General features: G+C 33.9%; 1 long non-coding RNA gene across 1 annotated transcript; it reads right to left on the reverse strand.

The window, feature by feature from the left end:
* Positions 1-3,662: 3,662 nt before the first annotated feature.
* On the reverse strand, positions 3,663-26,444 carry LOC129232987 (uncharacterized). The gene is made up of 3 exons (XR_008581418.1): positions 26,187-26,444; positions 6,289-6,476; positions 3,663-3,776 (listed from the first exon to the last, which is right to left on the reverse strand). It is a non-coding gene; the product is annotated as an uncharacterized LOC129232987 (long non-coding RNA).
* Positions 26,445-27,086: the final 642 nt, after the last annotated feature.

The raw sequence follows: 27,086 nt of genomic DNA on the forward strand, positions 1-27,086 counted from the left end.
ACACTTTGAATGCGGACGTAAAATATCTTTAAAATTTCAAGCAATTGAATATATAAAACCCTTTATATTACAGTTTTTATAAACTAATTTATATTTTAACTATAACTATCATAAATTTAAGAAAATCATAGCTTCATGACATATAAGTTTCATTGAAGAATTCAGAAACTATTTCTTTGCGAATTTCAAAGCAGTTGCTGATTTTTTCTTAAAACCGCGGTGCAGTTGATATAACATTTTGATACTGCATGCCGTTTCTATTGATATTATGGTTATGCTAAGAAACTACCATGTGATTTCTTTCATTTTTCATTTTTTATAAGCTGAAGGAAAAAAATCTATTATCTCGATCATTCCTGGATCTAAATGACTTTTCTAAGTAAGCCTACACATTATTTTTAAAATGGTAATTATAGATTCTATTAAAGAATAAATACTGGAGGAATCGCGATATGACGTTCCCTTGAATTTGAAACCAGTGAGTTAATTTATTCTGTCGCTCTGGCCTCTGACTCAAGTATTATTTCTTTAACAGACAAAAATGCTTTTACTCAAGTATGCTTTGTGTTCATTTTAAATAACTAAAAAAAATAAAAAATCTTGATATAATAGAGAAGTCAATGCAAATAATAAATGAAATAGCTAAATTAATTTATCCTTTGGGAGAGCCCAGGGTCCCTGCTCCCTCCTCTAAAATAGGCTACTGACTATTCGGTATTCAGTTCCGCAGAATACTGATAAAAAAAGCACTTAAAAAATTTCACTGAATATTCTGCGAGAGTAGCAAGTAATAAAAGGAAGAAACTGGCAACTTTTAATAACTTTCATACGCATTACAATTGTTTAAAAAATATATAAAAAGAAGAAATGTAGAAACTGGCAACTTCCAATAATTTTCATCCGTATTACAATTATAATTTTTAAAAAAAAATTTCATAATTTATAAGGATTAAAAATAATTTTGTTGTTAAAAATATTAACTATAAAACTTTTCATATTTCACTCTTCATGGCGCCAAGGTAAGTACCAGGCCAAGGGTACTGAATTGTCGATGTGAATTTACCGGCGGCTAAGTACCAGGTTCTCGATTGCCGGTGTGTGAGTACAAGGTCCTCGAATGCCGGTGTGTATGCTCCAGGTCCTCGGAGGCCGGAGTGTATGCTCCAGGTCCTCGGAGGCCGGAGTGTATGCTCCAGGTCCTCGGAGGCCGGAGTGTATGCTCCAGGTCCTCGGAGGCCGGAGTGTATGCTCCAGGTCCTCGGAGGTCGGAGTGTATGCTCCAGGTCCTCGGAGGCCGGAGTGTATGCTCCAGGTCCTCGAATGCCGGAGTGTATCTGACTATGTAGCCGCTTAGCAAATGCGATTATATGCATAACCTTCAATAAAACTAAAAGAAGTGGCATGGAGGGGGTCATGGCGGACACTGCACATATGAAATTTTTAGAGTTTGTATGAGAGTTTTCACGCATTAGGGTCATCGGTTGTGGTGGGTCTCCGCAAATTTTAGGCGACGGGGAGAATGAATTCTTTATGTAGAGGTGTACAACTCTAGCGATACGTCATACATTGCACGTATAAAGTAGTATATTATCAGTTTTTAAAGATCATTAATCATTTTCATAAAATTCAGCAGGTTGAAATCAATTTTTCAATACTTTTCATGTCCGATCTCTTTATGTTATGCGCGATAGTGTTTTCCCCACTAAGATGTTTAAATTTCAATCAGTGCATGAAATTTATGATCTCAGTGACAGATTGAACTCAGAATCTATTGAAATTAGAATCAAGTAAACAAAAACTAATAAAATTTGAATTGAATATGAAACAAACGTTATTTGCTTCAAATTTGCAGCAGAAGTTGCACAAATGTATTGGGAGTTTCCCATTTTTAGTGTAAGACAAAAATCAAATTTAATGTTAAAATAGGTTTATTTCAGAAAAACATTTCACTCTGAACAAAATAAAAAATTACATAAACTTTACAGATTTTATTTTAAGGGAAAGAAAAGAAGAGAAAAATAAACTTTTTTGAGGCACTATGACTGTATCTGTAATACAAAAGTGTGAGTTTTTTTTTTTCCTTTCTTTCTTTTTTTTTCAAATTTACTTTTAGATTTTACTTAATATCGAAACTAAAAGTGTAAAAAATGATCAATACGCTTTAAACATCAATTTTTGCTATAAGAGATGATTGATAAACGAATATGTGGAAAGAAGACTTTAGAATGTGCTTCTTTGCAATTTTAATATCGATCTATCAGAGTTCACTATAAAGAGATTTAACAATGATAAGTTTTTGTTTTGTGCGCGAAGTTTGAGGTTATCTAGTTAAAAGTCAAAAAGAAACTGTACAAAAAAATATCAAAATCGTCTCAAAAAAGAAAAAAAAAACATCGTTATATCACTTTTACTTTTAACGGGACCTTGCAAAACTATAAATTTAATATAAAACAAATGTGCAAATTGAATAAAATTTGATTTAAATTTTCAGTAGAAGTTGCACAAACGTGTTTTCCTTTTTTATGTACAATACAAAATCAAACTTAGCATATTTCAGTAAAACATTTTCCGCTAAACGAAATGCCAAATCATATTTACTTAACAAATAAAAAAAGAAAACGATGTAAATAAACTTTCTGAAGCACTATGATTGTATTTATAACACAAAAAAATATTTTGAGAACAGTTTTTTTTTCTTTCTATTTTTTTTTTTTTTTTTTTAATTTTATTTTTAGATTTTGCTTTGTTGCAACTGAAAAGATAAAAAATGTTCAATATGTTGTAAACATCAATTTTCGCAAAGAGAAATGATCGATGGTCGAAGTATACTCGAATATGTGGAAAGAAAACTTTAAATGTGTTTCGCCGTCGTGGAAATTACGTCGTATAGAAATTCGTTATAACGAGGTTTTACATAACTAATTATTATGCTTTGTCCATGTTGTTTTAGTTTATCAAATTTTGAGTCAAAAAGAAGCAGAATAAAAAATATCAAAACTGTTTGAAAAAAGAAAGAAAAACCCCTTCCTTATATCGATTTTCTTTTTAACGGGATATTTCAAAAGGAAATTCGTGCTTTGAAACGCAAAAACTTTCAACTTATCCATTAATGAACATCAATGAAAGAACCAGAATGAGAAGAAAAATCAATTCCGAAAAAGGTGTGTATCGGGCATACATTAACTTCGCATTACCGAGGACTTACACTCGTGTTGATTAATAACGTGAAAACGAGGACGTGAGTTCACACACGAACTTTTCGACACTTCACACACCAGTGCGTAAACACCGGCCACCGAGGACAATTTTAAATTTCAATAAAAAACAATTTTCTACCATAAGACAGATCCCCTGATAGCGAAAACAGCGTTAGTTCAAACCGAGGACGTCCTCGGTTGCAGGTGCGTCCTCGGTTTGAAGGTGTGTTAGCATGTTGAGGTCCTCGTTTTCCACCGTCCGCACACACGCCTACATACACACACTCTTGATTGCGAAAAACATAATTTGAATTCAAGATGTCAAAATTCATTTTTTTTTACATGTGAGTTGTGTGATTTCAAAGTAAAGAATTGCTTGTATGGGTTTACTTTTTGGCGGAGTCCTGTAAGACACTGCCTTAATCAGATCTAAGGTTCTCATAATAAAATATTTCAATAAATACTTACTCTTTCAGCAAATTTTAAGGGCAAAAAAGGTCTAATCCCCTTCCACAGATAACGGAACAAAGGAAATTCATCAAAGTAATCTATTCTCTGTAACCTGAAAGTACTACATCTCTGAAAAAAAAAACGAAATACGAGGTGTTTTTATAAATCTCGCACGGATAAAGAAAATGTATTTGAAAAAATGTATTCATATATAATTCTTTTTTTTTTCTTTCTTTTTTGTTCAGACCCTTATCTCAAAAAGTTTTTTGTTATTCCGATTGGTACTGTAAAAGGGCTAAAGGGAAGGCATGTAGGTGGCGCTAACATCGAAATCTGAAAAGTGCGTCTATGAAAGAAAAGAACTCTTAAGGGCTCGCGGTTTCGATCGTCAACTATAGTTTTAACCTCATTGCTAATTTTAATATGACATTTTATGTCCGCATAAAGAATGCTTTGACCAAACCGCCTCTAGAAGGGTTAATTCTGGTTGCGCTAATGCCTGGCGTGAAGTTGAAAATTATCTAAATCTCAGAGCTACGAAATGTACGCACGTAGAAGTGCATTAACGTTGTTAAAAAAACTTGAGGAACTAATTATCAAAACAAAAACCGAAGCATATTTAAATCTGAAGTAGGTTTTTAAATGAATTTTTCAACAGTTCAGGATTTTATAAACACCCTGTACTTTATTCAGTAAACTTAAATATTGGACCCGGTAATTTACTGAATATACCATGCCTTGCCTTCAATTCTCGAGTTGAACCGAACCATTGCTTCGGTCACTCATCTGGTCTGCGTTAATTCTATATTAGCTACCAGTTTGTTTGGCACTCTTGGCTTCCTTTCGAGGTTTCCAGCTCAGTCACTTTCCTATGCCGGGCTGATGAGTGCTAATAAGCACGAAACTGCAGTCCTCGGCTGGAAATGACTAAGCTGGCGGTGTATTTCATGTAACACTGTACTTAAGTTTTTTATCGATAATTACAGCTATTTCTTTGAAGAATAGATATAGTTGTAAAATTGTAGAAATAATTACCTTCACCATTACTGTCACGATTTTATTCATTTCTGACAGCAAAACGCAAACTGATTAACACGATCTTCTTTTAATATTTATAGAGCTGATAGTTATGTAAAATTTGCAATTAAAAGTCTCCTTTCCAGTTATTACAGCCAAAAATAATCTTATACGGGGTGATCAAAATCAAAACTTCAATTTGAAGCAGCTCTGGTAGATAAAACTTCTACGCAGTTCATTATTTTTTGTGGAGAACTTTCACATTTGCCGTTTACAGGTAAACGACAGTATCTGCAGAAATAAGTTTTCTAAATATTGGGAGAAATGTGTGTTGAATTCAATACTAACAACAGGGAAATGTTGAAATTTTACGGTTTTTTTTTTTTTTTTTTTTTTTTTTTCGCGCCTTTGTTTCAGCGGAAACCAATTAAGCAAACTTGTACAATAAAGCTAGCGGGGATATTTCGATAATTGGGAATCTGGCGATCTTTCTTCATTGGCGTCAATTTTTGGCTCCAGCTCCTGCGCGAGAGACATTTTTCCTTGCAAATCAAAACAAGGAGATCGGAAACATCTATTCACATAGGTTTACTATAAATCAGCAGGGTTACCAAAATAAAATCATTTACACCAAAAATGAGACGACCGCGCCATATTCCCAATTATCGAAATATACCCATGATAGCGCACAACAAATGACAAAAAAAAAAAAAAAAATTGCACTTACTCCGTCCCTTTACCTGCCCACAGTATTACATACGATAAAATTGATCACTGATGTATGAAGACGAATCTTGTCGAATAAGATGAGAGTTCTCAAAAAGTTTTAGCCTGAAATACAAACTAGGAAAAAAAATATTTATATTGAGAAACTTAATGGTAAATTTATCAGGAATTACGTGATGGAGTATTAAATGCCAATTGAAAAGTTTGGTAAAAGGATCGCTTGAGCTTAAAGCGAGCACCAATTTTAAAACTTTAAATAGCTACGCTTTCTTTTTTAATCCGATTTGAAAAAAGCACTGATATTTAACTTCTAGTTTAAGTAAAATAATAAACGATCCCCCTATCTCCCGCTTTGAGCCGGATCATTGCACGTTTTTTTAGTAACCCAAGCTTACGTTCGACGAGCACGACCGGTAGCGACCGGTTGGTTAATCACAAGGCAACAATGACGACAGCGGTTACTAACCGGTTGTTCACGAAGCAATGCTTCATCGAACGCTTTCGGTTGATCACCGGCTACTTGCGCAGACATGGCGCAGACGAATAACACGCATGTGAAAAATACTTGTAATTGGTCAAAAATGTCACGTGGTTCCATCAACCAATCAACCAGCTTAAGTTGCGGTTGACCGGTAGATCGACCGGTGAGGCTCATAGATCGACATCGAAAGCAACCAGTTAAACCGGTAACTCTCAAGAACGCTGCGGTTAGCAACCGGTTACTCACCGGTCGACCGGTGAGGTTCGTTGAACGCAAGCCAAGAAAAGTGTGAGTGGTGCTAGGCGCAGATGAAGTCTCACCGAAGTAAAATTTAAACTCTGTAGTTTGCTTTCGAAAATCTAATAACGAATTGCATTTTCTTTTGTAACAATGAACTGAACTGAGTGATGGTCTTACCTCAATCCAAATGTATTTTCTGCCTTCAGTGAAAAACGGGATAGCATCAAGAGGACTCAAATCGTCTACAAATCCCACATAGTTTATGCCACTGACTGAAGAGAGGGGGAAAGAATTAGCGAAGTGTAAATGTGCAAGGGCGCACTTGTACATATCAGGCATCTTGTGTTTCTTCTTGTCATATGCTTCTGGTAGGGAACAATAACGTTAAAATTAGTTTTGAATTAGAAGTAAACAGGGAAGCACCATAGCTAAAAATTTATCGAAAATCGTCTGATTTAGACCATAAGTATACAAAGCAAAACAGAACTCATTTCAAATGTTTGATTAAATTCTTTTCGAAAAGTTATACATGTACTAGTTATGTACCACAACAGTGGGGTTGTTTCCAAAATTTTAAAAGTATTTTTTTTCTGAAATAGCATGTTTAAAAACATAGCGTCTGACCATTTTAAAAATAATTTGACTAAGTTTAATATTTTTAAAAAATTACTTAAATCGGTGCGCTTTCATTGTTTTACGCTTCTGCCGATGACATCACAAATGATGAAATACCATTGAGTGTTGCCATTCCGTTAGCAAAATATTTAATTCGTATCTTTACTCACGTGTATTGGCAACGATAGGGTTGATAGCAAGCGTAGAGCGCAATATTTAATTCGCTTCTTGATTATCATAACGTGGAAACACGATAGGAAGATGTGCCAAAGAGCATCATTTGTGACGTCATCAAGACCACGCCTTGTTTGAAGAATCGGACATTAAAAAAAACTAGGGGGCTATCGCCCCCTGCTCGCTATCGCTCGCCAACCCCCGGAACTGCTTACGCAGTTCCCTGTGGATCGCTTCGCGATCCATGCTCGCTTCGCTCGCTCGCTGTATGCCAATACATTAGCCTAGCTAAAATTTTCCGTAAAAATTAAAGTTGGTAATTGCATTTAGGTCACCATCCATTTAACCAATATGAAAATTACGTTCATAATGTTAATTTGTCTGCTTTAGCCAGATTTTCGACAGTTTAACTTTGCTGTATGTAAGATGACTGCCTTGGCAATGTGCACAACTTTACCATTATAGATACAAAAGTGTCTGTCATTGCTTTGGAGAGATTGCACTTCTACCTGTTGGTCCGCGGAAGGTATTTTATTTCCCTTCTACCACCCATTGGAAAACCAATGAAGGCATTCCCCTATCCGCCACCTGGGGACGCGCCCTCTAGGGGTTACAGGCTCCCCCGAGGGATGTATTTACATTATTTACACTCTTATATATATTTACATATTTACACTCTTATATATTCTAATCTGAGAAAACTTCCTCATATACACAATTAAAAATGTCCCGTTTGGGAGCCACAACTGACACTGCTTCAAAAGATCTGGCCATGACTAAAAACAGGCTCAGAGAGCACCAAACATATTTTCTCAAACGTTTGTCCTTCTTGTTGTTATTCTGAATCCTTGCCACGTCACGAACAAAAAATGGTTTAACTAAAAACGCGAAAAGTCGCCAAGGCTACTTTGCTTGCACAATACTAAAACTACTATAACCCTAAACAAATTTGGCGAAACCTTTCAGCTGAGAATAAAAGGAATAAAGTCAATTCTTTCTCGGTTATTCATTTTGAACTGAACTGTCGTACTGAAGCAGAGAATAGACGACGCTCAAAGCGCCTACGCGTTCAAAACAACATTGCCGATGAACATGATTGTGGAGCAATGTGTGAAGAATGCGAATTTTGTGGTGCTCTTTATTGGCAGAAAGAGCGTAATACTGCAAATAAATATACTAAATGTTGCCATGACGGAAAGGTGCGGTTACCGGCATTGTGTGACGCACCTGATCTGTTGAAGGAACTGCTGACTGAAAATTCCCCAGCCGCTAAAAATTATCGGCAGCGAATCAGAGAATACAACTCTGGAAATGGCTCGTCTTAAATTGGATTCAAGAACGGTTTCCTGCCTTCTTTGAGCTTTTCTTTGCTGATTAAGGTTGAAATGGGCCACAGCCCGACTCAAACTCATCTCAAAAAAAAAAAAAAGTTCGTTGAGTATTCTGTGATTCAAGATTTCAAAACAACGTAGAAGTTTGTTTACATGATTTATCGGCGAAGTGTTGCCAACAGAGGTTTAGAAATTCACCCCTTCATTTGCCGGCACGTAAGAGAATTATATATATAGATAATTAAAAAATAACTCTTGGGAAAATAAAAGTATTTTTTGGGTCCATGTTTTTTTTTTCTTCTTCTTCTTCTTTTCTCATTCTATCAATTTCAATGACTAAAAGTAGTACTTTTGACTAAAGGAAACAACCCCATTCGCGCACCTAGTAAAACACTGCCACATGTGCAAAAACTATTTTTCCAGAAAAATCAACTTAAATGCAATGCGAATTAGCTTAAATTCTTATAGTAACACAAAGACACATCTCAAAAATAAGGCTAAAATTTTTTTTCGTTTGTGGCTGTCATTGCATTTTAACAGAATAAAAATGCACCAGGACATGCAATATATAACTCAAAATCGACAATTTTCGACTTGTGGCGGTGTTGTATTAGGTGTGCGAATTTTTCATTCGAGATACCATATTTCACCAGGTGCGGAGCCGCAATTTTTTTTTTTTTTTTTGTGGTGGTCCTGGTTCATTAATAGTCTTAGTAAAGATACATAAATAAACATACACTCATATAGATATGGGGACCTGAAGACAGCTTTTTGGTCTTAGAACTGAGCAACTCTTGATCCAGCAACCCAAAAGGTATTGATTTGGAATGAGAAATTGGAGAACTTCGTGCCCTCGACAGATTTAACGTGAATCAGTTTCCATTACCGTAGACATCATAGTTTGAAACGCAAAATTAAAAACTTAATCATGATCAATTTAATGTGGAAAGGTTTTTTTTTTCATCTGCTGAATTTTACCTGCTGCATTTGTAAGGAACTAACAAGGAGACGGCACGAAAGTGGAGTCGGAGATTTGCGCCATTTTTTTTTTTTTTTTTGGTGAAAGAGGACCCATAGTACCTTACGTGGTTAAAGTAATACGACGCAATACTCAGAAAATTATGAGAAAAATCGATTTCAAGTCGCCATGGAATCTCCTAGGCACCTTATGAGTTTAAATGTTAGTCTCTTGACGAGCAACCGCTAGTCTAGTTGGTTAAGGCGCGATCTTGTGCTCCAGAGAAAGCACGATCGAATCGCATTTTGAACCTTTTTCTTTTCTCTCTTTTTTTTTTTTTTTGTTACCATAACAATTAGTGGTAACGAAGTAGTGGTAGGGGTGAAAAATATGAATTGTTTCAAATTGTTTTGCTGGAAGAAAAAGAAAATAATTAAAACAAATGATGCAAATAAATTCTTAAAAATTATGTAGAGAAGAGAAACTATTTTAATAATTGCTGTGATAACAAAAAAAAAAAAAAAGTTCCGAATGTCCTATGAGCAGATGTCGCTTATAACCGTAAGGGGACCCAGATCAAAAACCTTTACTAGGCAAATCAAACCGTACAGAATAACAAGCAAGAATGTTTTTCAGTGAATGAAAAAGTTTACAATCCTTAGCAAAAATAAATTTCAGAAAGTAAAATAGGGGTGAAACGCGTTACCACTAACTGTTGTGGCAGCAAGAAAAAAAAAACAAAAGGTCCAGAGTGGGATTCGATCGGGCTAACTCAGGGGTGTTCTCCCATTTGGTTCAAAAATTTCTCCACGGGGGGCTCCGCCTAACTGACCGGAAACACGATTGACCAGTCGGGTGTCTTCCAACTCTACGTAGGGTTTGAAGGGAGGGGCTTAGGTACTCGGACATTCAAGGCTGTTTTATAGAGTAAATTTCTAAGCTTAAAAATCTGGCGCCTTAGTTTGGCGCAATTTTTAGCACCATTCGGAGTTCAGAGCGTTGGTTGCCATTGAAAAGTTCAAAGTGGTAGAGCCACTGGGCTAGCACCATTCGGGATTCGGGGGGAGGGAGGGGTCCTTTTGGAAAGTTCCACGTGGTGAAACTGGTTGCACGTGCCTTATGCAAAATGGGAAATTTCATTGAGAGCAATCGTCAGGGTAGCAGACAGGAAATAACATTCGACTCAGGCATCCACTTCCAGGGAAAACCGGCGTCTCCAGTTTATTTAAAAAACACCCTAGTAGTAAAATATTAATTAATTCTAAGGAAAATAATAAACATTTATAGATTATTTTCAACTGAAAAATTAAGCACAATGGCTTTATTAATTATTTGTTCAAACTAAAAAATCAAATGCTAATTTGAATAATAATCTACTTTATTAAAACCGATTAATAATATTCTATTAAAAAAGAGCAAATAATCGCTTTTTTAAAACAGCTAATTTTAGCGTTCATTGAATGATTGATCAGGAACTTGGAAGCTATTTTCTCTAAATTTTTCTGAATAACAGTTGTAATAATTGATAATTAGTTTGTAACAATTGATAATTAGTATTTTGCACATAATCAGTTGTGCATTTAAGCAAAATTCAGCGGGGGAGGAGGGGGGTCGTATTTGACGACTTTGCCAACTAACTTATAATAACTAACCAACAATATATTTTCATCTGAAAACCGCGTTTCTCATCTCATATGCTTCTAAGTTCCAAATAAAGTTCAGTATTATTAGCCGATCGCATCAAAATACTAACTTTTGAATGTAGTAAAGAATACTTGTGCGTTTAGAGATGGATATCCTTGCAAAAGTCTCTCATTTGCGTTTGACTTTTTTAAAAAATTCAGTAAAAAGAAAAAAATGATCTTAAAAAAATTGTATTGTACTTTTTGTAGAATGTGCAGACAGAAGTTTACAACTCGTATTAATTTATGAGCACAAGCGTTTAGTAAGCCGAACTTACATTGCATGAACCTCAATAATTTTATTTATATTTTAGCACCAGAACAAAAATTGGTGGAGTGCATGGGTTCAAATGTCATTTTTTTTTCCAAACATATAGTAACTTTTTTCAAACAAAACACTCTCTCTCTCCCACACATCAAAGCAGCTTCAGCTTCCACTTTCGGAGAGGTCATTACTAGCATATAATAGACAAAATAAAAATGAAAAAAATCAGGAGAATTGCGTTACATTAAATGACTAACTATGGGCGTGGTTTAGGTTTTTTTTTTAAACTTAGATTGTGTGTTTTTGAACTGTGATGTTATAGTTCTGGTTCTTGGTAAAACTAATTCTCATGGTATTAGAACTTTGCACTCTTATAGCTGTGAAATTTTCATTAATTTTCAACAACGATTCGTACATTTTTCTGACATAAATTGAAATGCACTGGTTTGACCAGTTATAGTCACTCTAGCTTTGTAATGGATGAGGCATACGCAGAAATTTTTGGGTCCGTACCACATGACTTTTACGGTCGCCCTTCCATATTGTTAACTCCTACGGTGCTAAATATATTTCAATCCCCCCCCCTTTTTAAAAATCTCGAGGCGCCCCCCCCCCCGCCCTGCGCACGCCCCTGAGTTAAGGGCCAGGGCCATACTAAAAACTGAAACTGGTCATGTTCGCTGAGTTCAATTATTTTCAGGAAATACACAAAAAGTATGCTAAAACTTATTTTTTTAGCAACATCATCAAATTTCAAGTAACCAATTCCAGCGTATTTAAATTAAAAATTGGATAAATAACTCCCATTTTTATTAAGCACTTTAACAGGGTGGCGACAGATCAGGGAAAAGTGAGGGAACTTTATTAATCAGGGAAAGTCAGGGAAATAGCAGGGAATTTCGAAAAAATAACAAAAAATCAGGGAAAATTGATTTTATGAAGAAAAAAAATTTTTTTTTTTGCTTTACAGAATTAAGTATCCTAATTCCCTACGCATTTTCCGCCAATTATTTGTTTAAAAAAAAAGTAAAATTAATGAAGTGCGATTATACACTGCCGCATATTTGTACATTTTTTTCCCTCAACGTCAATGTATTGAATCTTACTTATTTACCACAGGATTAACTTCCAAAGATTGCTTCTGTGTCTGTTAGGTTGTTTATTTTGCCTAGCTTGAAATTTCCTTTCACGCTTTCAATGCGACGTAAAATAAACAACCATACAAGCAAAGAGGAAACCTTCATTAATGCCTTAGCTCCTTTGCCTTTATTCCATTGTTTCGAAGTGATTAGCGTACTGTAATCACGATTTCAAGAAGAAATCTTTGGTTTTTGAATTAATACTAATAAAAGCTTAAAAGTCATTATTTCACGTTTTTAATTTAATTGCTAAAATTGAACTTTCAATAAAAAAAAAACTTTGTTTTTTGCCGTTGTACTATTTGCTGTCGCCGCAGATTATAGAGGTTTTCTTTTCTTCAGACTTAACTGATTCTTTTTTTTTTATAACCAAGTTGTTTTCTTCTTTTATATATTTTGAAACTAACTGCTTTTTTTTTCTTGCATTTCAAAGTTGTTTGTTACAAAAGCAATCCAAGATTTTTTTCGTTACATACTGAAATCATTTGAAATAGAGTTAACTTGTGTACTTAAGTAAATATCTTAATTTTTTGATTGTTAAAATGCTGTATTCATTCATTAAAACCTATGTTCTTGATTAGAGAAAAGCTCCCTATATGAATGGATGTCAAAAGGTTTCATCTGTTTTGCATAAATATGTCAATGAGTTATATAAGAATAACTACATTACTTCTATTCTTTCACTAGTACTTGTTATTCTTGCAACAATTATTATAACTGTTTGAAAATTTAGTTCAAAATAATTTTAATTACTTTTAATTCTACCATAAATACACATATGTTTTTAAGGGTGTTTTTTAATAGTTTCTTAAAATTCTTATGCAAAGTGGTTTCTGGAAGTAAAGTATTTTTTTTTTAAATTTTCTATAATCGTTCCATGCAGAAAAATTTAATATACTGTGTTGTAGTTTTTTTTCCAAAAAAATTGTCTTGATGTTTTTTTTTAACCATTTTGTTAAAAAAGTAGCATCTTTTTAAAATATATCTCTAGTTCAACAAATTTTCACAACTTAAAACGTTTAAAATACTGCATTTTATACAAACATACAATAGATTTCAATTAGAGCAAAGAAGGGAAACCATTATCATTGGTAACGTAAATCAGGGAAATTTGGTGAACTTAATCAGGGAAATCAGGGAAAAGTCAGGGTACTTTTTTTCATAGTTCCTGTCGCCACCCTGTTTTATTACTTGGCCTGGTTGTCACGGAAAAATCTGAGGCCTGCTTTCGCTTATATCTCAGCAATTAAACCACTTACGGATTTCGGGATTTCTTTGAATGATTTGTTTAATTTAATGGTACAGCTAAACGCTGAAAAATAAAAATTCTAAAATAAAATTATTTTTTCGGTTAGGATGGAAAACAGCAAACTTCATGCAATTTCCCCATTAAATGTTTGAATATAAAACCTATTCTTACAAATTTTGTTGCCTTGCAACAGTATTGTTAATCGTAATCATATAATGACTATTTTGAATCAAGGCTTCAATGGAGCAAGAATGAAATTTATTCACTGTCGTTGCTTTTTTAGGGTTTTTATCCTCATCCATGCCAGTAATCGATAACAGGGCTAAGTAAAGAGACATATTAGATTCTTTATCACAAAATGTATGTTGTGAACCATTCTTTTGCTTATATCTCAGCTAACTTCGAGGCTTCGGAATTTCACTAAATGATTTCTTTAATCTTAAGGTACAACTTAACGCTAAATAAAAATTTTGTTTAAAAACGAAAATCTTCAAAATAACAGTTTTTTTTTTTGAAAAATACTAAGCACTTCACATGATGCACTCAAAAGGACAAAAAAACTTTTTTGGTTCAGAAAGGCAATTATATACGAAAGAACAAAGTATTCCTGTTGTTTTCAATTATTTCAAGAAAAAGACTTCACTAACGAAGAAAAGTGCGCTCAAGTCATTTCAAATCAAACTTTCCCATTAAGAAAAACATGCATGTTTCAACCCTCAAATTTATTATTGAAAGCTAGAAAATGATAAAACACTCTACATGACTTGAGCCGTACTTTTCTTCGTTTGTGAAGCCTTTTTTTGGAATAATTGAAAACTACACGGATACTTAAATTGTCTTTTCCGGCCCGGAAAAGTTATTTTGTCCTTTTGAGTGCATTATGAAAAGTGCTTAGTATTTAAAAAAAAAATCTGTTATTAATAGCATTTTTCAAAAGCGATTTTTGACAAATCGCTTTCAAAAGGTTCGTTTGAACCAGGGCTGCGGAGTCGGAAGGAAAATGGCCGACTCCGACTCCTAGATTTTTTTCATCTATTTATTTATTTATTATTTATTTATTTATTATTATTTTTTTTTCAATCCACTCCAACTAATGGGAAGGGGGAAAACCTCAAAACATAGATTGAAATACTAATTCCTTTTTATGAAAATTTAGCGTTGTATTTCATTGCTAACCTAAGATGCATACAACGTTAGAAACTAAACTTGAATATCAAGTTTTCCAATAGTTTAGATTTTATAAGTAAGAATACTTCAAAATCCCATGCTTTAAAATAATTGAAAAGAATTAATTTGCTCTCCTTTAATGTATAAGCTGATGAAATCGTTTGCTTTCAATTTTTGAAACTGTACTTGAGAAAAAAAAAAAAAAAAAAAAACTTTTTTCTAAATCAAAAAACCTTTCTGGAGAAGGGCTGGTCAGCCCCGGGTGACATCCATCTGGTGGGTGACTCCCTAAGTTAATTTCAGAGCTTATAAAAGCAATAAATACTTTTTTCCTGGAAAATTTCCCCCATAAACCTTAAATTATACTTCATCTATAAAATTTCAACGAAAATAGGGCACTATACTGTGGGGAGAGGTAGGGTACATGTACGTCTGGAGAAAGTCGTACACAAAATGTGAAGGAAACATATTGTGTCATAAATAATTCTGCATTTATCTTACTCACAAATACAAACCCCAGTTGCTTAAAATATCATTACAAATTAGAATTTATTGAGATGATTTGCTGCTACTCATCGATAACTTATAAATAATTCCATCGATAAAATTGTGAAATTAAGTTTGAAACATTGTCACATGCTTTCATTTTTTGTTATTAAGTTCAAATTAAACTTTGATTACAAAGAGTAATTCTTAACAGGTTGTGTTTTTAATCAATGTTTAATATTTCATAAGGTGTAAAAATTAGAAATTAAAATGCTACAAAATTTAAAATGCAAGTGCTTAAAAAAAGTTTAGCTTGACATTTTACATTACATCCATAATTTTAAGTAAAAAAAAGTAGCAGTTAATGTAAACTAGCAGCAAATTAATATTTTTTTACATCTATTACTAATTAACGTTATGGATTTTTTTTCTATTTATAGTGTCATATTTGTTTAGAATAGTAAAACTAATGTAATGTGTCAGAAGATTTAATAAACATTGAAAAGCAACAAGATTTAAATTTAAGGTCTAAGTATTTTTTTTAAACACTTAAATTAATTTAAATGAGAAAAAAAATAGTAAGTAAGAATTTTAATTAATATTGTGACATGGTATTATACTGGTACTTTCATTCATTGCATAAAAAATGTTTCTTTGGGAATTTTGGAAGTTTTCAATTTGTTCACTATGCGGTTGCTGAATGTTGAAGTAGGGGAATATGCGACAAAGTGAATAAGCGGGGCAAAGTGAAATGGTGAAATATTTACTTTGCTGTTAGCGCTACCTATCTAGTAATATTTTAACTATGTAGTAAAAAATGTAGCCTATTCTAGCTAAGAAAAAAATAACTCTGACAATCATAGAATGTGATAACACAAGCAATTTTCGAAAAATGATTCTCATATAGTAATATTTTATTGTAAGTCGAAAATTATTCTAGGTATTATTAAATGATAAATTTCTTGTAATTAACATTTGAAATATTAATTAAGACCTAATATTCGATGCAACATTTATTTAGTTAATATTAAGCCTATTAATAGTTTAATTATTTTGCACGGTCAGACAAGTACATGCGGGAAAAGTGAAAAATTAATTTCGTTTAATTATTCAATCATTTATTAAATCTTTTACGAATTTTATTATTTACTTTATTAACATTCCTTAATTTAGTAATTCAATTATTTATTCATTCATACACTTATTTTCTTATTCATTCACTGTTTTACTCATTCCTTTATTTGTCCCCATACATTAATTAAAGTAGGCGCCGCTTAATGTGATCACTTTGGTACAAATATAATTTGATAACAATAACCGACTGATAACAATAACAGAAAAGAATCCAGGAGCCACAAAATAATGATTTTTTTCCAATTAAGGTGCTTTTTTTTGGCAACCTCAAATTCAAATCACAATGACTCAGCTGAACGCAGTTTTAAAGTATAAATTATTAAATTAACAGAATGGAAATATCTGAATTATAAAACGTTAAAGCTAAATTATGCAATTTTTAATCACATAGTAATAGGTGAAGTAAAATATGACTGTTTTCCCTGACATTCGTAAACCAGTTTCAAAGCACATTCAGCTTTTCTATCTTTTCCAGCATGGTTTTGATTGTTGTTTAAATTTTAATTTAACTTCGCTTTGTTTTCAATCTCGACACAATTCTTTAATAGTTTACAAAGTAATGGCAACAATGGAGGCTCTACATCAATGCCTGCAACATGTTCAGAGACTGATTTTTTTCGGTGCAAAAGAAAGTTTTCTTAAAGGAAGTCTGTGGTCATTGGGGGCGAGCTTGCTGTAGCTTCATTCCTAGAAAAATTTTGAACTGCTATTGAAAACCACTAAATGCTACACAGAAAGTTTGTCTCGTCAGAGTTTGCCTATGTATTTCTGTTAATTGAGGAACAAAAATGGGGAAAAAATTGAAAGTTTATGAAAAAGTGATAACAATAAACGAAGACGCTGATTACAATGTCCGACTTTTTTAACGTGTGTTAACGTACAAGTGTTCCGGACATTGTGATTCTGATAACATTAAGCGAATGATAGCAGCTATATATAAAAATATTTAAAATATTTTTTATAATCGAATAGAAAATATTTTATTTCAAACTTATTTCATTTTTCACTTTGGCCCATGAAAAAATTAACCGTGATCACATTAAGCGGCGCCTACTGTAATTAATTTAATTAATTATTCGTTTATTTCTTTCAGCATCTTTTCATTTATTCATTCAACCTTTTATTTACTGATTCCTTTGATCAAAAATATTTTTTATAATCGAATAGAAAATATTTTATTTCAAACTTATTTCATTTTTCACTTTGGCCCATGAAAAAATTAAGCGAAATTTTTCCACTTTTTTTTTTGAAAGCGAAAATTCACCGCTGAAAATGAAAAATACTATTTCAATGCACGTTTTATTATAAAATACAATGTTTTTTCATGTACTGTAATTTTTAAAACAAATTCTCAATTTGTTCATTTTGAAAAAGCTCACTCAGCTTAACCATTTCACTTTGCCCCACACTCCCCTACTCTGCCAAAACAAATAATCGGTTTTTCTGCCGATATACAGTATACCGAATACCAAGTATTCCGTGCATCTCTGAAATAATAATAATAATAAAGAAAGAATGAATCATCAAAATTCAAAGAACTGGATGGATAGGTTTTCAAGAAGTTGTTTAGAATTTTATGCTATTTTACATTTATTTACACGGGATTGCTTTTTAAAAAATAATCTAAAGTTTGTTAGTTTTATTTTATTTTTATCCTCATTCTGGTAACTTTATCAGAATAATTTTTTCATTTATGTTTTTCCTTTATTTATCCTTGTTGATTTCTAGCTGCTTTTTTTTCATTGTGCTGTAATCTAATTTTATAATCTGGACATAGACTGCAAAGTTTTGATAATTTCGATAATTTAGTAAATTTCTCTATGGGAAAATCATTGTGTTTTATTGAAAAAAAAAAGCATTTATATTTCAGTTGATTATTCATTTGTCACTAAAATAATTTTAATTCCCTTAAGACAGTAATTATGTGATTAGTTTATAGTTTGGAAATTTTAAGCTTAAAATACAATTGTGTTGTGCATTATTTTTTTGTTTCCTATGTAGGCAATAAATACTTTCATTATCAATTTGAGCGAGAAAAGTAAAACACGCGAAAATTTCGCCATAGTACTACGAGTCTTTTCCCCCTTTCTCACCACCCCTCGACAATAGGAGTAGATAACACAGCATGTTCCCTCCTGTATTCCTACCTCCATGACAAGCAATCTTTCCACCATGTATTGGCATTTATCGATATTTAGGGATCGCCAAAACAATTTATTTTAGACAGTGGGCAAAGATGGCGATGGAGTGGCTCAGACTTTCAGATCACTTTATTAGGAGGGAGGTGTTTGCCACGTGACAAGCTTATCTTGATGTGTTTGACAGTTTGGGCCAGTTGGAACCTCACCAACTCAGGATCATAAGCTCGCGTCTTAACCAACTAGGCTAGCGGCGGCTAGTCAAGGGACTGACATTTTAAACTCATAATGTGCCTAGGAGACTCCATGGCGACTTGAAATCTATTTTTCTCATAATTTTCTGAGTATTGCGTTGTATTACTTTAACCACGTAAGGTACTAGGGGTCCTCTTTCACCACAAGAAAAATTATTTCCGACCCCACTGTCGTGTCGTCTCCTTGTAAGTTTTTTAAGACCTGAATTTAAAAATAAAAAAAAAAAACACCTAGCAGAAAAATTACTTTAGATCAACTAATAGGGTAACGGCACCAGTAACAGACAAGGGTCCAGTAACATACAGCGTAAGTTTGGATTTAATTAATAATAATTTTAGGATGGTAAAACCGATGTTGCTGCGACCCATGAAGACGATACAACCAGTTATAAGGGTACAACCGTCTAGTGTTGTCAAAGTGAATTTTATGAGCCAGTTGGTATTGTGAGGCTCTGAGAAGTTGAGCTCCGACTCTGACAATGTTTACCTCTGTTCCAGAAAATAGGGAGGGGTAACTGGCGCTAAGTTGAGTTGAGAAACCTTCTTAGTAGTTTTTCAAAAATATTCCAACTAAAATCCGAGTCAATAACCCATCTATTTTTCACTAAACTCCCCTGAAACAGGTAAACATAGTCAAGGTCACAGCTCAACTAACCAGAGCTGCACTATATTTACAAGGCAGTGGTGGAACGTTATGAACAGTTACCACGAGGTCTGCCGGTGTTTCAGGTTCATTTGAATTTATTAAGGTTTTAGATCTAAAAACAAAGATCCTTTGCACATTTTGAAGGGAGAATTACGTCCATTACTCATCCTTTCTTCATCCTATCTGTTACTGGGTCTCATCAGAATTGTCGGTGTCTGTTTCTTGGATTCGAACCTTTTTTGGAAATTGAGCAAATAAAATAAAATTTAATAATTCAGAGGATCCAGAAGCAGCCAAACGTTAGATGAGACGTAGTTGCGTGAGAGAGAAATAATTTAAAAAGTCTAAATGCATTAAAAGGCTCAGAAAATAATCAAACTAATAATCAAAATTTAACTTATTCTTACTCTCATTTATGTAATATTTATAATGTTTCCACTCTTAAATCACGCCTGGAGCTTATGTGTCTTCTTTTTTTTCTACAAGGTTCTACATAACTTAATTGACTGCTCAGATATCGTCAATTCGATACAACTTGCTGTCCCAAGTGGGACTCCTAGGGGTCATTCTTCTTTTAAAAAATATTTTTACCAGACGGAACTATGTTGATAATTTTTGTCTTTTTAAATTTTACAAACTTTTTAACATTCATTGTCATGATTTAGATATTTTTAACTTGTCATTTTACAATTTTAAATCTTTATGTTTTAACATTTTAAATGTACAGTTTGTTTTAATTACTTTTATATATTGTTGCCACTGTAATTGGATTATTTCTGTAGTGTGCAATGCTTTTAATAAATAAATAAATAAATAAATAAATAAAATTGAGTTAACATGAGAGCGATGTCTTAAGCATGCCTGTTACTGGTGCCGTTGCCCTAACAGTGGTTCCAAACCGGTGGTTCGCGAACCACCGGTTTTCGGGGGCTTCGCGAAAAAAACATTGTAAAGGCGGAGTTTTTACATGCCTGTTGCTGATGAAATCTCATGTTCGAGCGGTTTCAACCAAATTTTGCTTTTTTTTTCATTTATTTGTCTCTCTCACATTCGATACTATTAGCATGAAAATGTTTGTATACTTGCTGACACATTTTACATTGTTAAAAGAATTTAGTCTGTCATTGCAAAGCGCCGGTTTTGGCGCTTGAGAATGATAGTTTTGAAACCATGCTGAAAACGCTCTAATATGTGTACAATGTCCTCAAATGAAAGAATTTGAAAGCATTCGTTTCCTCAAAAGCTTTTGTTCGGAAAGGTACTTGATGAAAACATTACATGGAGCATATGCGAGCGCCTCAAATTCTAACACGGATTGTATGTAATTTGACAATATGTTCCAAGTAAAGACGATTTCATCTGAATGAATCCAGCAGGGGAGAAGGGAAAATAACGATGGGATTTTGATGCGCATGTTTTATAATGTCACTAGTACCCTATTCATTTATTGCATTCTCAAAAGTAAAATTAGGGGAAACAAAAATAGTTACCATAGAAACAACAGAAAAAAAGAAAATAATAAAATATTTTCATTTTGTTCAGGAACGTAAAAGCAAAATGGTAAGCTCAAAAAATTTGTTGTGAATAAATAAATCATGTAATTTTTGCCGTGAGAATATAGATCGAATATACTTTAGATTAAAAAATGTTGCTGTGAGCCATTTTCATTTTTGCAAAACTAATGCTAAATAGTAGAGAGGCAAAAGTGCGCATCTGAAACAAACCAACTAACACCCCTTCTAACTAATAGGTACGTCCATTTCCGCCTATAAACCGGATATTGGCCTTTCCATGTAATCGATGGTCAGACAGTATTTTGATGTTTAGTTTGTTTACCATTTAAGTCCGACGAAGAGCTATCGCTCTTTTCGTGTGATAAATCAAATATGCATAGAAGTGAGATCGCGTTGTTTTTGTTGCTATAATTTTCACACTACATAGACCACAGTTATTTACTTCGAGCTTTGTTGTCAAAAAAGAGAAAGACTACCCAGCAAAATAAAAATACCTCAGGAAGTATGGAAAATTAATTTAGTAAATTTTCGTGGGTGAAAGTCTCAGTGTGAGGTTTACGCAATAAAAAGAAAAATCAACGGATTTTAACCAAGCAACTTAATTTGTGCTATAGAAATAAAGGAATTATAAAATTTGTGGAAAAATTTATCTTGTAGTAAGTGAGCTTAAAAATATTCGTTTTGTTAAAAATCACCTTTTGTCTAAAAATTAGAGTAAATGCGTTCATTGAAAAATAGATGCTTCTATTATTGTCCAATGTACTCATTTTACTCCGCACTTATAGCATAATTGCAAAAAAAAAAAAATCTTCAGCAATCAAACGATTAATGTGAGCAGTATATCCTTATCAAACAGCTGGACTCGTAGTCCTTTTCAAGAAGACTTAAACCTACGAATCCTTCTTATTTTACTGTAAGAAAAAAATTAGTTAATCTGAGGCAGCTCCCTAAAAGGTACTCTAAAGATCATTCTTTAATTGACTTTCGATTTTGTGATAGAGATAAATACAACCTTGTGTCAGAAAAAGTTCAGCCAAACTTTGAGCCTCTTTGTTACACAAAAATTCCATTTTAAAATTTATTTTTTGCTGAACTTGTTTTGCATTCATTTTTTAGCAATCATTTTTGTTCGTAGCAATATTTGTAATTCTACATTTTGCAATTATGTTTTCGTTCTTGTTGTTCACTACGAACGAGCATCAAACTAAAAAAAATTTCCCAAATTTTATTTTCTATGTGTGTGTGCGTGCGTGTGTGTGTGTGTGTGTGTATGTGTGTGTGCGCACACTGTTTTTGAGCAATCACGATTGCTTATTGCTTTCATTTGACTGTTTTGATGTCATATGATTTTATTTTTCCCCCGTCACCCTCTGCAGCATTACCGTCGACCGACACCTCACGATGCTGCTCCTATAGCGAAAGCCGTCTGCAGGTTGCATCCGTGTCCTACACACACGCGCATACACACACACACACACATACACATACACACAAACACATACACACACATACACCTAAACACATACACAAACACATACACACACACGCGCGCATACATACAGACACCTACACGTACACACAACTACCCACACATTCATACCTGCACACAGACACAAACACATATGCCTACACACGCATGCACATACCCCGCACCCCACGCACACATACACTCATATACACATACAACTACCAACACTCATGCCTGCACACAGACACAAACACACATGCCTACACACACAAACTCCCCCCCCCCCACACACAAAAACACATACAAGCTCGTGATTGCGAAAAACATAATTTGAATTCAAGATGACAAAATTCAAATTAATTATTATTATTATTTTTTTTTTTTTGCTTGTTACTTATTACCTAGTAGTGATGTGCCGGATCGTTAAAAAAGTAGATCCGCAGATACGGATCCGGATCCGAATCACTAGTGTCAAGATCCGCAGATACGGATACGGATACGGATCTCAATTTTTTTTTTAAAACCCAATTCAATTATCCAAGTGTAAAATTTGTTACGGAAGGTATTCCCGTCAGAATAATGGCAGTTCCTTCAAAAAATGTCAACTACGGCAAAAATATAATCAAGACTATGATTTACTCTTTAAAGAAATCTTGATTACGTTAAAATTGAGGGAGAGTTGGAAGTAATGTACTTGGAAGCATTATAATGGAAGGAAGCATTAATGCATCAGCGCTGCATTAATGCTTAAATGGAATGTGGAAAATTATTTCTAGCTTACTCGGTAGATGTAGGATACAGGTGCAAGAGTGTAAAGCTGTTACTGGAAAGGCTAGAAATAATTTTTTTCACATTCATTCAGCATAAATGCAGAGCTGACCCATTTCACCGAACTTCTCCGACCGACGAAATACAGAGCCGAGAAAACCTTTACAAACAGTAAATAGAGAATTTAGTCTCACTTTTTTTGAAGGATGTTTAGAAAAACGAAAATGAAGAATAACAGAAATCCCAAATCAATAACAAAAGCTAATATTAAATTAAAAATTAAAAAAACAAAACATGTCCAAGAGAGCCGACCTCATATTAAGATGAATTTCGCGGGTCAGAACACACATTTGTTAACAAATATGAACTGACAGCAGGTAAAAATTTTAAATCATTGCGTTTTTTCTCCTTATCTTCCGACTATGAAATCGCTACCAATCACGCGTATAAAAGCTTAGAATTGCATATAAAATTTACTTAACAAGATTATAGCTCCTACTGTATATAAGCTGGAAGTTTCAAATAAATATCAAACGCAGAAAACTTCGTTCTCTCAATTAGGGCCAACATTTTTAACGTACGGGTAAATTTTTACTACCATAATTGTGAAAAGTTAAATCGGTTTTTAATTAATATCTCCGGTAATTAAAGTTCTACAAAAATGAGGTCAAGCTACGAACACTTTCGATTAAGATAAATAAATACCTTTGTGCTGAATAGTAAAGTCAGACCAAACAACGTAACCTTTTGAACGAAAAATGAACTATCAAAATCGGTTCATCTGTTTAGGAGCTACGATGCCACAAAAAGACACACTGATATACACTGTTAAAACTTATTTCCCCTTCCTCTTTGCAAAAGGGGGGGGGAGAACAGATTGGCTTCTGAAATGATACCTTATAATTTAAATAGGGAATAAAACCTAATTTAAACGGCATTTAAGAGTCTTTTATTCAGATATTTAAAAATTTTAGAATAGAAATGATCCGTTTAAGATCCGTCAAAGTAACGGATACGGATACGGATACAGATCTTTATTTTTTCCTCGGATATCTACGGATACTGATACGGATATCCGGAACATCACTATTACCTAGTGCCCAAGGGGTTCGCCAACTTCTTTCGGAGTTTGAAAGGGTTTCGCAAGGGGAAAAAGGTTGGGAACCGCTGTCCTAATAGATTTAATAGCTGTCAATAAATTCCAAACCCCTAGATCATAAATGTGTTTTAATGTTCCTCTTCATCTTCTCATTAGTGGAATACTGTGAACGCCGTTTAATTGAATCACGTTTGTCTTAAACCGTTTTGATTCAATAAAGCAAAAGTGTGTAAATATTTTTTCAGCGTTTAATTCTAGATACAGTTTAAAAGAACCCGACTTAATTTTTAGTCAAACAAGATAAAGTATCATTAAAAATATGTAGTTCACTCAATATGTTCATTCCTTGATTATTTAAAGAATTTTATCGGAAAAATCAATGGAAAAATCTGAGCCATTACCTGAATTTTGTTTTTGATATACAGTCGAGTCCCGACTTACACGAGGGATGCGTTCTAAGACTCCTTGCGTAGGTTGAAATTTCGCGTAGTGGAAAAATATATGCATTTTTTTTTTTTTTTTGACGCATACCACATTCTTTTAGACACTTATAAACACCCCTTAAACTGCTTTAAAGCATTCCTCAACTATACACTACAGTTTCTTACATAAAAAACTGAAATTTTACTGTATTTTAAAAATAAAAAACTGTTTTATTCAATACTTCAAGATGGGAAAAAAATGAATGATCAATGGGAGGGAAAGACATAAAATAAAACAACACAGTACGCACAGTATGTAGTAATTATAAAATGCTGCACTATAATACTACTGTACAGTATACAGTAACATACTAATGAGTTAAAAAATGAAGATATTGAACATATATGCTCTATGATCAGATCGTTATTCTTATCTAATACGTTTTTAAATACGGTTACTTCGCCTTTTCTTTTATAACGTTTCAATTTGGGGCAACAGTCCTCTTCCTGATCTCTTTTATCCACAATACAGGAGCAGCTTCTATTTTCATAATATTTACTTTGCTAGACTGCTCTGCAAGCTTAGATATTGAATTTAAGTTCAGAACTATTACGGATATCATTTTGTTTTGACCTTTAATCGCACGCATGGAAGATACACTCATATTTATTGTCGCGCTACCGTCGACGTTTTGTAGTTGTTCCAGCATCTCGAGAATCTTAGCCCTTTTTTAAAAATGTTATCAGAGACTTTCTTTTTCTTCCCATCTAAGGTACCATTATATTTCATCAGCTTAAACATTTAGAACCAGTGGTATCCGCACGGCTTTGCCCGTAATAGAAAAATTAAAAGGTCTTTTGGTTCCCCTGCATATTTACAAAATATCTATGGTGAATTTTCTCGCCAATTGGCTTGTACCCATGTTACGGTTCCACGTTATGATAATTTCATATCTTGCCAATTGACTTGTGCCCATGTTACGGTTCCACGTTATGATAATTTCGTAATTTACTCGTCCATCTTATGATATTGGAATAGAAAAAGAACAAAAACGAATTTTCGAAAAATCGCTTCGAGTGCACACCCTCATGCTACAAACTAACTTTGTGCCAAATTTCATGAAAATCGGCCGAACGGTCTAGGCGTTATGCGCGTCACAGAGATTCAGACATCCTACAGACATCCAGACATCCTCCGGACATCCAGACAGAGAGACTTTCAGCTTTATTATTAGTAAAGATGAAAAAAATAAATAAATGAAGGGGATTCTGAGAGAGTGAGTGGTTATGATGCACTAACAACTCGATGTGTAGATTAGTTTGATGTGGGAACTTTCGCTGTCAAGTGATGTTTTACGACATGTAATAACATTCACGAAATCAATATTTAGTAGCCAATAACGAAGCCGATACTTCCTTCTAAAAAATTCGTGTTGTAAATGAAAAATTCGCTTTAGCTTGAAAATTCGAAACTCGTGAATAATTCGCGTTATAGCCATTTCGCGCAAATCGAATCACGTTGTAGCGGGAGTCGACTGTAGCTTAAAATTGTGGATGTTAACTTACTTGCGCTGGAGAAAAAAATAGCCCTTCCTTCTACGTCTCTGAACGGCAACAATCCCACGAGTTTGCAATCCACCATAAAACTGAACACTTCTAAATCCATAGTTTGGTAAATTTCGTTCGCCTTTTCTCGCATTTCGTAGTGCTGTTTCAGCTTCTTCTCGGCCTTTTCGAAATTAAACTTTTGCTGGCGGAGGAACTGTAATAAAAAGCTGTCATCCGTGTTAGGAGGATAGCCTTGAGCTGGAAAATAACAGAAGAGCAACTTCAGTGTAATATAGAAAGGTGATTTTCGATAAATAGGGTTATATTGACCAAATGGAAAAAAAAATAATAATTTGAATTTTGACATCTTGAATTCAAATGATGTTTTTCGCAATCACGAGTGCGTGTGTGTGTATGTAGGCGTGTGTGCTTATGTGTGGGGAATGTGTATGGGTGTGTAGGCATGTGTGTTTGTGTCTGTGTGCAGGCATGAGTGTGTGGGTAGTTGTGTGTCTGAGTTTGTGTGCGTGGGGGCGGGGTAGTGTATGTGTGTGTAGGTATATGTGTTTGTGTCTGTGTGCATGCATGAATGTGTGGGTAGTTGTATGTATGTGTATGTGTTTGTGTGTGTATGTGTAGGGGTCTGTATGTATGCGTGTGTGTATGTTTTGGTGTGTGTATATGTGTAGGTGTCTGTATGTATGCGCGCGCGTGTGTGTTTGTGTATGTGTTTGTGTGTATGTATGCGCGTGTGTGTAGGATATGAACGCAACCTGGAGACGGTTTTCGCTATAGGAGGATCATCGTGAGGAGTCGGTCGACGGTGGTGCTGGCGGGAAAATAAAATGATAGCACATCAAAACAGTCAAATGAAAGCAATAAGCATTCGTGATTGCTCAAAGAACCAGAGTAAAGGGA

Source organism: Uloborus diversus, unplaced genomic scaffold, assembly GCF_026930045.1.
Source record: "Uloborus diversus isolate 005 unplaced genomic scaffold, Udiv.v.3.1 scaffold_1459, whole genome shotgun sequence".
Taxonomy (NCBI): Eukaryota; Metazoa; Arthropoda; class Arachnida; order Araneae; family Uloboridae; genus Uloborus; species Uloborus diversus.